Source organism: Notamacropus eugenii, chromosome 4 (genome assembly GCF_028372415.1).
Source record: "Notamacropus eugenii isolate mMacEug1 chromosome 4, mMacEug1.pri_v2, whole genome shotgun sequence".
In the NCBI taxonomy this organism is placed as follows: Eukaryota; Metazoa; Chordata; class Mammalia; order Diprotodontia; family Macropodidae; genus Notamacropus; species Notamacropus eugenii.
The window spans coordinates 275740085-275758162 of NC_092875.1; the positions used below are offsets into that span (position 1 = coordinate 275740085).

General features: G+C 34.8%; 1 long non-coding RNA gene across 1 annotated transcript in view; it reads left to right on the forward strand.

Annotated features, from left to right (window-relative positions):
• The first annotated feature begins 7535 nt into the window (after positions 1-7535).
• LOC140501257 (uncharacterized) overlaps positions 7536-18078 on the forward strand; it is a 51168-nt gene continuing 40625 nt past the window's right edge. The window contains exon 1 of the long non-coding RNA XR_011966118.1: positions 7536-7604. This is a non-coding gene — a long non-coding RNA (uncharacterized lncRNA). The remainder of the gene's footprint in view (positions 7605-18078) is intronic.

Sequence of the window (18078 nt, forward strand, 5' to 3'; positions counted from 1 at the left end):
AGCAAAATTTCAAGAAAAAATTGTAATAGGTAAACCATGGTAATTTATTAATTGGCCCAAATGTATGACCTTCTTCACTAGTACTGAAATAACCAGTCAATCTGACTGTTGAATTGCTAATAGTGATATCAAAAAGATTATAGAGAATAGCAGATGGAGCAAAGGTCTAAAGAAGGATAAATATCCTGATTTTCAAAAAATGGCAAGAGAATGGAATGTGCAAACTATAGGCCAATAAACTGTCAATTCCGAGAAGAATTCTGGAATTTTCTTAAAGAGATGGTACTATACTGCATTTTTTGGTGACTTGGATAAAGGCATAGATAATAAGTATACTTAACAAATGTATTGAGGCAGCTGTGGCACAGTGCTAGGCCTTTAGTCAAGAAGACCTGAGTTTAATTCAGAACTCAGACATATGCTGCCTGTGTGACCCTGGGCAAGTCACTTAACCTCTGCTTTCCAAAGTTTCCTCAACTGTAAAGTGAAGATTATAACCGGACCAACTTCCCTAGGTGGTGCAGTAGATCAAGTGTTGGTTCTGGAGTCAGGAAGACCGAAGTTCAAATCTGGCCTCTGACATTTACTTGCTGTGTGACCCTGTTTGCTTCTATAAAAGTTTTGTCATCTATAAAATGAGCTGGAGAAGGAAATGGCAAACCAGTGGGAACCACTCCAGCAGGGTCACAAAGAGTCAGACCTGAATGAAAAACAACTAAAACAACAAACACTCCAGGGTTCTTGTAAGGATCAAATGAGATATGATTTGTAGTAGGTGCTCTATAAATGCTAGATATTGTTATTGCTACTGCTATTATTAGGTAGGTAACAGGAATAGGCAAGCCATGGAATAACAGTAACATTCAAAAAGATTTTGACAACATTAGAACATTAGGCTAGAACACTGAAATTTAATAGCAATAAATATGAGGGTTTAAACTTGGGTTCAAAAATTTAGATTTTTACAATCACAAAAATATAGCAGTTTAGGGGCAGCAAGGTACACGGTGAATAGAATCTAAGTTCAAATCCAGCTTCGAACATTTAATACTTACTAGGTGTGTGACCTTGGGCAAGTCACTTAACCCCGATTGCCTTGCCTCCTCCATCCAAAAAAAAAAAAAAAAGATAGCCATTTGTCTCTCCAGAAAAGGTCTGGGGAATTAAGGGAACTGTATGTTTGATATAAGTGTGTAGTTTGATATACCAGCCAATGAGAACTGGGACTACGTTAAGAAAGGGATAGCTTCCAGGAATCAGAAGACTGTTCCATTATATTCTGTCCTATTACTAATATATCTGAAGTATTGTGTTTATTTTAGAGTGGTACATTAGAGGAAAATCAATGATAACCTGGAGAGCATCCAGATCAAGAGAACCAGACTCATGAAGTGCCACAAGATAATGCCAAATAAGTATTAGCAGGAGAACTGGAGGTGGGATATTTACCCAGAAAAATAGAAGACTGAGAGGAAATTATAAAGACATTCAAGGTTAAGATTTGCTCTGCTTGGCCTCAGAGTGCAGAGCAATAGAGGAAATTTTAGTCTTGGTGTGAAGAAAAGCTACATAAGAGGAAAAGCTATCCAAAAGGGCAATAGTCTGTCTCTGTAAGCACAGATTCTCATTGCAGTGAAATTTAGGATTTACTCTTGCAGAGTAGGTTGAAATAAATATAAATTTGTATAATCTCCTTTTCAATGGCTTTCTGTAATGCTATCAGTTTAAGACTCCTTTCTTTACCATTGTCCACAGTCATTAGTTCCATATAATCATTCAACGTGAATTAACTTTTACAAAGAAATCTTTACTTCACTGACATACAGAAAGAAAGCACAAATATCACTTCCCACACCCTACAAAAGCAAAGCAAAACAAAGCAAACAAACCTTGAGCGTACTGTCTTGTTTCTAACATGTCACGCTCTGGAGACAGTGGGTTCATACTCAAAGTAGTTTCTATATATGTCACTAGGCCCACCAAGTTCACTTCCAAAAGTCGTACCATCAATGGATGGATGGGATAATTCTGAATCTTTGCTACTGCTGGATTGCTCCAGGAAGGTCACTTGGGATATTTTGCATCACAAGATCTGATTTCTGCCAAATCCTGACATAGACTCTAATTTCCAGACTTGTGACAGTTCTTTTTCCTAACCTTTCAAAGTTCACAAATTTATCACCATTTCCAATCTCCTTCACCTAAGACCAGGAAATAATAGACAGAGCACAGACAGAAGTAATAACAAGGTTATGCACTCATGGATCACATGCTGTCTATTGGGAGATAAAAGCCTGAGGTGTCTCTCCACACTGAAAGCTTAGTCCTTGTCTCTTCCTTTAAATACAGCCAAGAAAGACAGGACAAACCAACAGTCATCCTGATTGCTTAGTGCCTTTTGAATACCTTTGGCCCACGGCCAGTCACAGAACGTCTGTGCATGCTCCAAAATCTACATGGAGATGCTCAATAGCCTGTGTTATACCTCTTATTTGGAGTTATTGAAGGAAAAACCTTGCCAAGTTTTTTTTAATATATGTAATACAGAAGATTTGGGTGGGAGACAATAGGTTGGTGGAAGTAAATGATTGATGTCTCTTTTAACTGAAATTATCTTTCTATGATACTTAAACCTAACATATGTATTTTTTCACTGCTCTTGGTTCATCCATAATTTTAATTTTTTTAGCTATTCTGTTGCTCTATTATGTGCAACTACACATAACATTTGTGATATGAATTCCAGCATTTTGGAAAAAAATCAATTATACAGGGCCATGAAAGTCAAACAATCGTGTGAAAAGTAATGGAATTTTAATACACTACAACCTCAATACGAGCCAGTGAGGCCCCTAAAATTAAATAAAACTTTGGTTATGCTAATCAAAATATAGTGTCCACTCAACTTCTGAGATAAGAACTCACTGTTTGATAAAAATTGCTGGGAAAACCGGATAACAGCGTGGCAGAAACTAGGTGTAGACCAATGCTTGACACTGTACACAAGAATAAAGTCCAAATGGGTACATGATCTAGGTATAAAAATTGCTACTATAAATAAACTAGTGGAGCAAGGAATAGTATATTTATCAGATTTATGGAGAAGGGAAGAGATAGAAAGCATTATAAAGTACAAGATGGATAATTTTGATTACAGTAAGGTGAAAAGTTTTTGCACAACCAAACCCAATGCAACCAAGATTCGGAGGGAAGCAGAAAATTGGGAAAGAGTTTTTGCAACTAGTGTCTGTGATAAAAGTCTCATTTCTAATATATGTAAAGAATTGAGTCAAATGTACAAGAATACAAGTCATGCCCCAAATGACAAATGGTCAAAGGACATGAACAGGCAGTTTTCAGAAGAAGAAATTAAAGCTATCTATAATCATATGAAAACATGCTCTAAATCACTATTGATTAGAGAGATGCAAATCAAAACAACTCTGAGGTACCATATCACATCTCTCAGATTGGCTACATGACAGAACAGGAAGATGATAAATGTTGGAGAAGATGTGGGAGAGCTGGAACACTAATTCATTGTTGATGGAGCTGTGAGGTGATCTCACTATTCTGAAGAGCAATTTGGAGCTATGCCCAAAGGGCTACAAAAATGTGCATACCCTTTGACCCAGCAATACCACTTCTAGGACTGTATCCCCAAGAGATCATAAAAAAAATGGGAAAGGGTCCCACATGTACAAAAATATTTGTAGCAGCACTCTTTGTGGTGGTTGGAAACTGGAAATCAAGGTGATGCTCATCAATTGGGGAATGACTGAATAAGTTATGGTATATGAATGTAGTGGAATACTATTGTGCTATAAGAAATGATGAACAGGAAGACTTCAGAGAGGCTTGGAAAGACTTATATGATCTGATGCTGAGTGAAAGGAGCAGAACCAGGAGAACTTTGTACACAGCAACAACCACAGTGTGCAAGGATTTTTTCTGGTAGACTTAGAACTTCATTGCAATTCAAGGACCTAAAAAATTCTCAATGGTCTTTTAAGGCAAAATGCCTTCCACATCCAGAGAAAGAACTTTGGAATTCAATCACAGAATGTAGGAGATCATTTTCTTATGTATTACGTTTTAGTTTGCTATATTGTTTTTTTCCATTCGTTTTAATTTTTCTGTGCAACATGACTGGTGAAAATGTATTTAATAGGAATGTATGTGTAGAACCTGTATAAAATTGTATGTCATCTCGGGGAGGGAGGAGGGAGAGAGGGAGGAAGGATGAGGAGGGTGGGGAGGAGGGAGAGGGAGGGAAAAAAATTTAAGTTATATGGTGTGTTCGTCTTTCATTGCCAAAGAAGACCATGACATCAGAGAAATAATGACATGACTTGCACTTGACTCCATTTTTCAGTGAGGGAGGGTTGTGCAGGTCACCAGCCTCACTTCTCCTCCAGAGCCAGCTGAATCCAGTGACCAGATATATATCAGGATGATTGGAGATGACCCAGGATGAGGCAATTGGGGTTATGTGGTAGTGACTGTAGAACACTGAAAATAAAAAAATAATATATAGTGTCTAGTAAGACCATAGAGCTCTCCACTGGTCTCCCCTGTTCATACGATACCTTGAGTATCATAGGATCTATAGTTAGAAGGATCTCAGGAGTCCTTCTTTTAAAGGATTCTTTTATAAGATCTTTTAATTTTAGTTGTTTTAGTTGTTTTTTGGGGGGAAAAGAGTAGGCATTAGAGGTTCAATGTCAGCTTGGAAGGGAGCTTTCCAGCAGAGTATCTCAGGAATCTGCAGGAATGATCTTGTATTATACAGCATTTTTTGGTGACTTGGATAAAGGCATAGATAATAGATATACTTAATAAATTAAGTTATTTTTCATTAAGGTCTGACTCTTTGTGACCCTACTGGAATGGTTCCCAGTGGTTTGCCATTTCCTTCTCTAGTTCATTTTATAGATGACAAAGCTTTTATACAGTCAGACAGGGTTAAGTGACTTGACCTGGGTCACACAGCAAGCAAATTTTAATTTAAAAGGCTGCTTTCACAAAAATCAAACAAAAGCCCAGAGAGGTCAAGAACTTGCAGAGATACTAAGCAGCAGAAGCAGAATTTGAACGCAGATTCTCTGATGCCAAAACCAGGGCTAGATCTATCAAACTATGGCACTTTCCTTATTAAATTAAGTTCTCAATGTCACGTTTTAGTAAGAATGTTCAGAAGCAAGAGAAGAGACAGAGAATAGCACCCAGAATAGTTTGATAATTACAAAAGTGGAATCAATCACTAGTGTAATAAGTTTTCAACTCTTCAGGTCTTTAAATAGAGACTAAATGACCAGTTGTCAAAACTGACATAGAAGGTGCTTTATTTCACATGAGTTGGTTTGGATGACTTCTGTGTTCTCTTGTGGGTCATAATTTGTGATGCTAAGATTTAGTGTTATGATATGTACAATATTACCTTAAAAAGAAAATACCTCTAAAATATATGACTTTCAGTCTAAAATAGATGACATATAAGTAGAATAAAAAGACCATTGTGAATTTCAGAACATTCTATATATTCAACTTTTAGGCTAACACTGGAGATTTTGAAGATTCTTTTCCACCTATCAATGGCAATTTTATTTCTGTGGTAGCAAATATACGTGACAAAATAAAAAACAATAACAAAAAACAATAAGGCTGACAGAAAAACCAATAAATACTATGTTTCTACTTTATCCTTGTCTTGTGGAGTGGTATTGGGAGTTGAACAGAATTTTATTGTTGCAAATACAGACTAACTTTTGTAGTTCAGTTAATGGCCCGACAATTCCTGAGTGATTTGGCATGGTCAGACAGGAAGTGGTTGTTAATATAAATCCTAATCACAACCAGAGAAATGAAAGGTTCTATCTGTGACTTTAAGAAGAGAGAAAAAGACTGACCAATATAAAGTAATGCAGGAAAAAAAAATGGCCCCATAAAGACGTTTCCCAGGATTGCATAGTCTTCTATTTCTTCTACGTATTTTATGTCTGGATGCACCCTGCAATGTGCTCTATTTGATCAACTCTTTTTTTTATTATTTCCTCAAGATCGATGTGTTTGTCTATAGCTCTCAGGCTATGGGTTGCACACTAATCCATTTTGTTAGAAAGGTAGAACTGGGGAAGAGATTAGCCAAATTACTACAAATAGTACTTATTATTTTATTATCACAAAGGTGCTTACTAGTCATCAACGACAATGAGGACTTTCAGACTCATTATTAAGCAGAGGACTCATTATTAAGCAGAAGGTAGAAGACTGGTAGGCAGGGCTTTATTTGGATAGTAATTCAGAGTAATCCCCACCTGACAAAATCCAGCCCAGCAATGTGTCTTTATTTTATGCCACTTATTCGGATTCTTGAAGCTAGATTTGTATACTGTGGACAACGAATGCGCACAGACTTGTAAGTATTTAGACCATGGTGGCTATGATCTTGGGCTGGCTAGTACTGACTTACAAGAGCTGATTGTAAAAGTTTTCAGTGTAGGCATTTTCATTTCAGAAATCAGGGCTTGATTTATTGTTTGATTGATTGTAAAGATTTAAGAAAGTGAAGGGAAATTCAGATTAAATTTAAATATGTTGTGGGCCTTTTTTCTTTCTTTCTCCCTCTTATTCCTTCCTCCCTCCCTCCCTCTCTTCCTTCCTTCCTTCCTTCCTTTCTTCCTTCCTTTCTTCCTCCCTTCTTTTGCTAGTTTTCTTAGAGCTGTATCAAAAAGTTTCATGAATAGGTCAGAGAAAGAACATTTTATGGGCCAAGGAAAGGACATATAAGATACCATGCCTATGCAGAAAACTCAGAATAAAGCCTGTGGGTCTGAAGTAAAAAATATTAGAAAGACATATCACTCAATACCTTGTGACTTTGGTAAGTAACCACCCAATTAAGTGATAAAGTGCTTCAGTCACGATTTATTGTTATTATTACCCTATCTTACTTGGAATTGATACAACATTTAGTCTGGGGGAGAGGGATTTCTTGGCACTCATATAACAGAGATATATAATTTCAAGTGGTCTCAAGCTGAGAACTGGGCTAACATAGTAAGTACTAACTATGTACTAAACTGCCAAAGATTTCAGGGGGATGGGAACACATACGTTTTGCTATTTGTTGTATATAAAACTCAGAATTAAAATGCTTGAGGAGTCCTGAAGCAGGCATTCCTCTGCCATGTATTATGATTCTACAAGGCAGGATCGATTATGTTGTCTTTAGCGGACCTTCGAAGGTGTTTACCTGTAGATTTACCTCTAGTCTAATGATTTAGAAAAGTTTGACTAACCAAGTTCATGAAGTTTTATACCTGCTGCTTGACTTTAGTGTGCCAAAGGAGAAACAATTCAATTCAGCTAACATCTATGGAGTGGCCACCAGGGGTCAAAATTGTGTTAGTGTTGGGAATACAGAGCTGAAAAGTTTGAAAGGTCCCTCTCTATCATTAAGGATCTTATAATCTAATGGGACATGAGACAAGTATATTGCCATTATGATGAAATAATGATAAGGAGTGTTCCCAGAGTACTTTAAAGTGAGCAGAGCATTTTCCATTAGTTAACTCATTTGGACTTCACAATAATCTCATGAGGTAAGTCCTATTTATTTATCCTCATTTTATAGATGAGGAAACTAAGACACAGAGAGATTCAGAGGCTTGGCCAGGATCACCCAGAGGGATGACCTCTCAAGCGAGGTTCCACTCAGATCTTCCTAACTCTTAAGTTCCACATTCTGTCCATTTTGCCACTTAGATGAAATAAATTCATAGTCAAGGTCAAAGAGAGTTACATGAGAAATTCAGACTGGAGGGATCATTTCTATTTTTCTGAGAATCAGGAAGCTTATGTGAATGAGATGGCACCTGAAGATGGCCTCCAAAGAAAGAAAGATTTCAGCATTTGGAGATACAAACCAAGTCCATACAACAAATGAATGGGATATAATGGAGCTAAGACAAATGAATAATAATAATGGTTCATAGTTGTTTAGTCCTGGGCTCTGAACATAACCCTCATAAATAGTGCTATGACAGTTATTCAAAGAACCTCAGAAAGTTCCTAAGAAGAAACCTTCCTTATCATGTCCATCCTCCAGAGGCAGAACTAAAAGCAGAATGGAGAAAGCTGAATGGTGATAGCTGAATGTAGCATAGAAATAATAGAAGAAGAAAGAACAATTTTTAGAATTCACCTTCATGCAAAATAGCTTGCTACATCCCTAGTTTCCTGTCAACAAGAAACTTTTTTTTTAAATTAGGGAATGAGGGAATTTTGCATTATTCAATATTTAACATTTTGCATTATTATATTTTCTAAATGACAGTGGAAAGAGCACTAGATGCTCTGTTGCTTACCGGTTGGATAATTAAGTCATTTATGTTCTTGGGGCCTCTATTTCTGGAGACTGGAATAGATGATGTCTAAAGTCCTTTCTAGATATGGCATTCTCTGATTCAGTATAAATATAGAAAAAATTTTTATATATTTATATATAATATATATTACATATTATATTATATATGTAAATATATTTTAAAAATCACTATAAAAATCCTGAAAGGTAATATTTGAGTTCCCTGCTTGGTTTAATAAAATAATACTTCACTTTTTAATGCTATAATATTAGTCTTCCCTAGGGTTTTGGTTATTGTTGGCATCTATTAATTAGGATCTGCAGGTATTGACAGTTAAGGAAGTTGAGACTCAGAAAGACTGTGTGTCTCGCAAGCCATTATGCAAATTTCTGGTATGTGTCAGAAATGGCATTGGCCTAGAACTCAATACCTCTCAATGATTATCCTAGCACTGTGGTAAAAGGCTAATCAGTATATGTATGCAGAGCTGTTTACAAACCTTAAAATTCTACATAAATGTCAGCAGCAAAAAATAATGATAATAATAATCCTGACTGAGTATTACAGGAACATAAGAAGGGAAGAGGGGCACCATGTAGCCAACATAGCTAGGAGGCACCAGAGCGAACAGAGTGCTCAGATACATACCATCTAGGTGACCTTGAGGAAGTCATTTGACCTCTGCCTCAGTTTCATTAACTGTAAAATGGAGATAATAATAGCACCTACACCCCAGGATCCAATGTAAGGATCCGATGACATAATACTCTTGGAATATTTTGCAAACCTTAAAGGACAATATAAATGCTAATATTTTTATTCTTTTTATCAGTGCTGGACTTGTAATTGAGAAGACATGGGCTCCTATCCTGCCTCTTACACATTCTGGATGTGTGATCATACACAACTCATCTGAACTATCTGAGTCTCAGTTTCTTCATCGGCAAAATAGAGATGATAATAATACCAGTAGAATCAGTCTTGCAGGGTTGCTGTAGGACTCATGAGAAAACAATGTTTTATATATATATATATCTATGTATAGATATATACACACATATATATGTATATATATGCATATATATACACACATACATATATGTGTATGTATGTATATGTATTACACACATACACACACACACACATATATACACATACACATATTGTGGTTCAGTCCTATCCAACTCTTTGTTCCAACTCTTTGTGACCCTGTTTGGGGTTTTCTTGCCAAAGATACTGGGATTGTGTCCTATTTACTTCTTCCCACATACATACATACATACATACACACATATACATACGTATATGTGACTTTCTAAAAACTTTAAAGTATCATATTGTTATAACACTTAAAGTTTTAGAAGTCAATTCACATCCAGGTGAGGCTTCTAGGTGGTACAATGGATAGAGTAGCACTTGGAGTCAGAAAGATGAGTTCAAACTCTACTTCAGACCCTTAGTAGCCATGCAACCCTAGGCAACTCATATACTCTCCATGCTTCAGTTTTCTATAGGAGAAAAATATCAGTTCCAATAATAACTATTCCAACTAATAACACCTAAGTGAATTAATCTATGTAAAGCACTTTGGAAACACTAGAGTACTATAGAAATCATATTTTCTTGTCACCATGAGGGTTATTATTGCTATTTCATTTGATCCTTACAATAATCCTACAATGAAGTTACTACCTTGTAGGTTTCATTATCTCCATTTTATTGATGAGAAAACTGACTCCTGGAGAAGTTACTTGACTTGCCTAATACTTGGTAACTGTTGGAGAAAGAAGATTGAAAGAGCAAGGGTGGGCGCTATCACTAATTAGTTTTGTAATAATAGACAAGTCCTTTTACCTCTCTTGTTATTCAGTTTTCTAATATGTAAACTGAATGCCTCTTTAAAATTCTACCCGATAACTTTTCTGAAGTGATAGCTACCTTTTCCCATTAAATAGCAAACCTATTTTAGAAGTGAAGTTGTCCAATAAAATAGATAAACCACTGGTTAATTTAATTTTTATAAAAAGAGAAGAAAATCAAATTCCCAGCATCAAAAATAAAAAGGGTAAATCCGTTACCAATGAATATGGAATTGAAGCAATTATTTGAAGAATTTTACCTAATTATATACCAATAAATCTACCAATTTAAGTAAAATGGATGAATATTTATAGAAATATACATGGCCCAGACAGAAAAGGAAATAGAATACTTAAATAGGTTTATCTTAGAAAAAAAATAAATTGAACAAGTCATATATGAGCTCCCTAAAGAAAAATCCTCAGGACTAGATGGATTCACAAGTGAATTCTACCAAACATTTAAAGACCAGTTAGTTGCAATACCATATAAACTATTTGGAAAAATAGGCAAAGGAGTCCTACCAAATTCATTTTATGACACAAATATGGTGTTGATGCCTAAATCAGGAAGAGTCAAAACAGAGAAAGAAAATTATTGACCAATTTCCCTAATGAATATTAGTACAAAATTTTTAAATAAAATATTAGCAGGTACATTAACCAAGGTATTACAAAGATTATGCACTATGAGCAGGTAGAATTTTTACCAGGAATACAGGGCTAGTTAAATATTAGGAAAACTATCAGCATGGTTGAACGTAACAACAAAAAATCATATGATTATGTCAGTAAATATAGAAAAAGGTTTTGACAAAATATAATACTCATTTCTATGAAAATACTAGAAAGTATAAGAATAAGTGATTATTTCCTTAAAATGATAAGTAGTATTTATCTAAAACCACTGACTAGCATGGTCTACAATGGGGATAAGCTAGAAAGTTCCCATTTTATGACCATTATTCAGTATTGTACTAAAAATGGTAGATATGACAATAGGACAAGTAAGAAATTGAAGGAATTAGAATAGACAATGAAGAAACAAAACTTTTCACTTTTCACAGATGATATAATGGTACACTTAGAGAATTCCAATCCACTAAAAATATTATATATTTTTATATATATAATGGTGGAAATAATTAACAACTTTAGTAAAGTTGCAGGATATAAACCAAACCCATATAAATCATCAGCATTTATATATTATGAACAAAATATAGCAGAAAAAGATAGAAAGAAAAATTCCATTTGAAATTACTGTAGACAGTATAAAATACTTGGAAGTCTACTTGCTAAGACAAAGTCAGGAACTATATGAACACAATTACAAAACACTTTTCACACATTAAAGTCAGATCTAAACAACTGGTAGGACAAACCAATATAACAAAAATGACAGTTCTATCTAAATTAATTTACTTATTCAGTGTCATACCAATCAACCTACAAAAAAAACTTGAGAGTCAGAAAAAATAATAAAACTTATCTGAAAGAACAAAAGGTCAAAAATATCAATAGAATCAATGAAAACAAATGTAAAGGAAGATGGCCTACTAGTACCAGATTTCAAACGATATTACAAAATGGCAATCATCAAAACAATCTGATACTGGCTAAAAAATAGAGTGGGGTTTTAGTGAAACAGATGAGGTACACAATACATAGTAGTGAATGACTATAGTAACCTAATGTTTGACAAACCCGAAGATCCAAGCTTTGGGGACAAAAATTCACTATTTGATAAAATTTGCTGGAAAACTAGAAGGCAGCTTGGCAAAAACCAAATATAGATCAACACCTCACAGTGTATACTGAGATAAGATCAAAGTGGGCTCATGATTTAGACATTATTAACAAGTTAGAGGACAATGGAAAATTATACCTATTGGATTTATGAATAAGTTAAGAATTTATGGCCAAACAAGAAATAAAGAGTATTACAGTATTTAAAATGGATAATTTTGATTACATTAAATCAAAAAGGTTTGGAACAAACAAAATCAATGCAGTAAAAATTAGAAGAAAAGCAGGAGACTGGGGGAAAATTTATAGCAAGCTTCTCTGATAAAGGCTTCATTTCTCACATACATGGAGAACTGAGTTAAATTTATAAGAATAGAAGCCATTGCTCAGTTGATAAATGGTCAAATGATATGATCAGGCCATTTTAAGAAGAAGAAATCTAAGCTATGTATAGTCGTGAAAAAATGTTCTAAATCACTATTGATTGGAGAAATTTGAATTGAACCAACTCAGAATTAAAACACCCATCTCACATTTATCAGACTGGCTAATATAATTAAAAAGATAAATGACAACTGTTGGAGAGGATGTGAAAAAATAGGGACACTAATGCACTGTTGGTAGAGCAATTTGGAATTATTCCCAAAGTGCAGTAAAATAGCGCATACCCTTTGCCTCAGCAGTACCACTACTAGAGTTGTATCCCAAAGAGATCAAAAAAAGAAAAAGAAAAAGGTTTTGTATGTACAAAAATATTTATGACATCTCTTTTTGTGGTGGCAAAGAATTGGAAATTGAGAAGATGTCTATCAGTTGAGGAAGAGCTGAACAACTTATGGTATACGATTGTGATGGAACGTTATTGAGCTTTAAGAAATGATCCTCGTGTCATCTCAGAAAATGCTTTAAAAAGCTTAAATGAAATGTTGAAAAGTGAAATGAGCAGAACCAGGAGAACAGTGCACACAGTAGGAGTGATATTGTATAGAATGATCAAATGTGAATGGTTTAGCTATTTTCAGCAACGTAATAATCCGAGACAATTCTGAAGGAATTATGTTGAAACATACTATCCATCATTATTAAAAAACTGATAGTCTGAATGAAGATTAAAACACACTTTAAAAAGAAAACTTTTTTATTTTTCTTTTTTTGGGGTAAGAGTGGAGGAGAGTTTGCATTTTCTTTAGCAAAATGATTAATACGGAAATGTTTTCATTAATGTACATTTATCATCTACGTTCAATTGCTTTCCTTCTTAAGGAAAGGGGAGTAGAGGGCAGAAGGGAGGGAATTTGGAACTAAAATTATATGTGTATACATAAAATTTACATGTAATTGAGAAAAATAAAAAGAAATGAAATTCCATGTTGCATAAAACAAAACGACAGGCAGTGAAATTAAGTGGATAGAGAGCTGATCTCAAAGTCAGCAAGGTCTGGGTTTTCAGTCCCGCCTTTGGCATAAAATGACTTTGTGAACCCGGGTAAGTCATTTAATTTCTCAAAGCTCTACACAACCTCTAAGACTCTAAATTATAGAGGGAGTTTCTTTAACTGGAATTCCCTCTACCAACAAAACTAGATTCAATCATGATCTTTTTATATAATTTATCATCCTCATTATTATGCAACCCTATGTTCAATTACTTTAAATGAAAGTTGATTTTGTATCCTTAGCATATTAGTGTGTCATTCACTGATGTGATACTTGTTCTCTATTCAAACCTTTAACCTAAACAAAGAGCTACAGACTTTAAATGTATAGACAGCTACAATAATTTTAAAAAATGGGAACTAAATTGAACATGTGCATAAATCTTCTGCATTTAGGTTAAAAAAAAGACAGTAGGGTTGCCTCAGCAAGATATTGCTTTTGTAGCATCTCTCTATCACTCTGAGGAAATGAATGTAACAATACACAGTTGACCAAAATTAGATATTACTGGGTTTTTACTTAACTAAGACAAGACAAACAGGATCCTGCAGAACTCCCAAAGACGGAATCTGTAATTCCCTGTCTCTTTTCTAACATGACATCAATCTATAGTGGAGATTGTGCCTCATTGATTTTTAGTACTCAAGACTAACAGAGATTTTCTTTTGTTTGTTTTGTTTACTCCGTCCTCATGTTAATTATTATTTACAATGAAGATCTTTCAATAAAAAAATGAGGGGACATGAATTGAATCATTCCTTATTTGTCAGAGCCACCTAGAATGATTTAATGTTCTGCATTTTCTCTTTTGGTTAGCTGTTATCTTCGGCGTTGAAATTATCTGTCATCTTTCTGCTTTTCTGGGTGCAAATTCCCAACAAAGACACTGTTTTCTTTCTTGTTTTGGTTTTTGTTTTTGTTTTTTTGAAGTGATATCTTACTGGAACTAAGATCTGGTTCATTTTTTGTTTGTTTGTTTTTGAAACAGAAAGAAATGGAGGACAGTGGAGTTATACTATGGAAAAAGGAAGGCATTTAGAGAAAAAGCAAAGAAGAAACCTTTTGCTTCTTCATTTTACAACCACACTCACCATATTGGAAATATTTTGTTGTTGAGTTCTGTCAATCACCTCTGCATCTTTGTGACCCCATTTGGCGTTTTCTTAGCAAAGATACTAGAGCAATTTGCTAGTTTTGTCTCCAGCTCATTTTACAGATGAGGAACTGAGGCAAAGTCACAGGATTAAGTGACTTCCCCAGGGTCACATAGCTAATAAGTATCTGAGGCTAGATTTGAACTCATGAAAGGAGTCTTCATGATTCTAAGTCCAGTGATCTTTTACTATGCCACCTACACTCCCATTGGGAGTAGACCTTTAACAAAAAAAAAAAAAAAGGTGGGGTTTTTTGAGGAAAGAATAAATGGAGTAATGCATATAGAGACAAAGATCTGAGTATGAATCTGCGCCCTATTTCTTATCTAATGTGTGACCTTTTTTAAGTGACATAACTACTCCCACTTTCAGTTTTCCTCATGTAGAAAGTGGAGATGAAGCAGTTGGAACCACTGACATTCCAGGGTTATTAAAATGACTAAATGAAATATTGCTTTGGAAACTATAAGCTGATAGATAAGTGGAGGTACTATTATTCTCTCCCCTCATGCCCTTTTAATGACTGTATTATTTTTGACAAGTGCTTCAGGGAAATGGTATTGACACATACAGATTTAGAACTGGCAAGGATCATAGAGGTGATCTAGTTCAGCTTATGTCCCAATGCTACAATTACCCTGTAGAACAAAACCCAGGAATATCTACTACATACCTACTATGTTCAAGGCATGATGCCTAGTGCTGTAGTACAGGGATGTCAAACACACAACCCTCTAGGGGCAGCAAGTTGCCAACAATACTCCCTATTACTGTCCAGAACATTAAAATATATTTGGTAAATGTTTAATAAAATAAATAAAAAATACCATACAACACAGATAATGTTAATTTGTGATTTTCTAAGTCAACATGTGGGTAGGAGATATCATTTCTGTTGATACAAAGATGAACAAGTCATGGTTCCTTTGTTTTTTGGTGTGTGCATGTGGTAGGGAGACATCGGGACAGATAGCGCACACACACACAAAATATATTTTTAAAGTATTATAGGAAAATGGAAGAGATTACTTTTATGTTGAGATGCCTCAGGGAAGAATTTGTGGTGTTTTATTTATTTATTTCATTACATATGATTTATAGCATTTGAACTAGGCCTGGAAGAGTATATAGAATATTGATAGGTGAAGATAGGAAAAGAAGTTGAAGACAGAGGAAACAGCATGAGCAAACATATGGGGGTGGGAAATTATAGTGTGTATTCAAGGAAAAATGAGTTGTCCTATTTGGCTGGATAATAGGGTATAAATAAGAGTGAATTTAAACTCTTGTCTATAATTAGTGACAGCCTCATAAGATTTTTGATTAGGATAGTGATCTAAAGAAAGATTTTTACTTACCTAATTGTCTAGAGTGACTATTCTAAAACTTTTCTTTTCCTTTTCCATTAACCACCCACTGTACCTTCCAAGAGTACAGTAGATAACCTATAATCCTACTTTACTGAGAAGACTGAGGTCATTCAATTTGATGCTTTGCATGCAGGAGGTGTTAATAATGCTCATTAAACTGAAAGAACAATGTCATGAACTTCATCTATCTTTTTCTGCAATAAAAGAAAATCTCTCATAACTCCTCAGTATAAACCCGCTCAGCTTGTACCCATTTCTCCCTTGATTCTTGCAAATTTTGCTCCTACATTCATCTTTTTTTCAACTTTAGTAACTTCTCCATTGACCTCTTTCCAGCTTCCTAAAATTGTCAGTCATTAAGAAAGAGCCCTCCTTTGGCTCTTTTATGATCACTCAGCTACAGTACTTTCTGTATCTTCATATTGACTTCTTGAGAAGGTTCACTACACTGGGAGCTCCTACTTAGTGCTCACATCCTTCCAGAACCCAAGATTATGTTTCTGCCCCTGGTAATATCTGCTAAAACTATCCTCCCTATAATAACAAGTAACCTCCTAATTGCCTAATTAGATGTACATTTTTCAGTTCTTGTCCTTCACCTTTCTGATGCTTTTCACACTGTTGATTATCTGTTCTTTCTCTAAGTAAAATAATTTATTTCCTCTTCCATCATCTCATATATTCTTTATCCCTTTCACCTCTGTGTCACTGGGAAATTTAATGTGTGTCTTTGATTTCTATACCATTATCCAAGTTATTGATAAAATTATTAAAGCACCTAGGACCAAGCCCAAGATCTCTGGGGCATTCTGTTTCTTCCAAGTTGACATAAAACCATCAAGTCTCTCCTTGTTTCATTTGTCCATTCAACCATCCTGAATCCACTTAATGGTACTATAGCATAGTCTTACTCCTTTCGTCTTTTTCAAAAGAATAGTAAGAAACCTTTATCAAATGCTTGATAAAATCCAGTTTAACTCTTACAGAAGTTTTTCAACCAACTGTCCTAATAACCCTCTCAGAAAAAGAAATGAGGTTAGTCTGGCAAGATTTGTTAAAGTTGAATCTACAAAAGTATTTCATGATCACTGCTTCCTTTTCTGGATTCTCAAAAACTTCCTCTTTAATAAGATATTCTAGAATTTTGCCAGGAAAAAAAAATGTCGTAATTGTTGGCACACGTTATGTAGACTCAATTCCCTTATTTATTTGAAAATTTGACCATTTCATCTCCTTCCCTCATATGTTGTTCCAGAATGTGACGAGAAAGGACGGGGTATTTTATTTTTGACAAGTTTGGGTAATGTTGAGAAACTTTCTGTTTAATCATGTTTGTTCATTTTGGTGAATTTCACTTCGACAAAGTACTTTAGTGTGGATGTTGTGATCTGAAATATTTAACAGCACAATTAACTTGGAGGTAGAATCTAGATGATATTTCACGGGATTAAAATCAAATCTTGAAGCATAATCACCATAATTATAATGCAATTGTAATGGAATCTTAAAATGACAGGAAGATTAATAAATTGTAGTCTTCCATGCTGAAATGCAGCCCTCCTATAATTTAACGTTAGAGAAATGCTATTTTTTAGGGTTATAATGGAAGCCATTTAAATATTAACACAGTATAAATGTTTCTGTTGGTTACTTGGAAACACCTCCGGGGCACAATTCTACCTTCAGAACCCTTTATCTTCTTTGATGAAATGAACTGTATCAAGGGATAGTAAAGCTAACCAAAAATCAAACGAATTTTTTTCCATTTATTTTATTTTTTAAATGACAAGCATTATTTTATCTCCTTCCCATTCCATCCCATAAGCAGTTTAAAAGGAAAGAAAAAAAGCAAAGAAAAATGAAATCCTCATTACAAATATGTACAGTCAAGTAAAACAAATTCTTACCTTGGCCATGTCTGAAAATGTATTTCTCATTTGGCAAATTGAGTCCATCCCTTCCAAATCAGGAGGTAGATATAGATCAGATCTCTGGAATCATGGGTGACCTTTTTATTAATCCGAGCTATAAGCTTTTGAAAGTTGTTTATCTACCTATTGCTGCTATTGTAGAAGTTATTCTCCTGGCTCTGCTCACTTAACTGCATTAGTTCATGGAAGCCTTCCTAGGTAACTCTGAA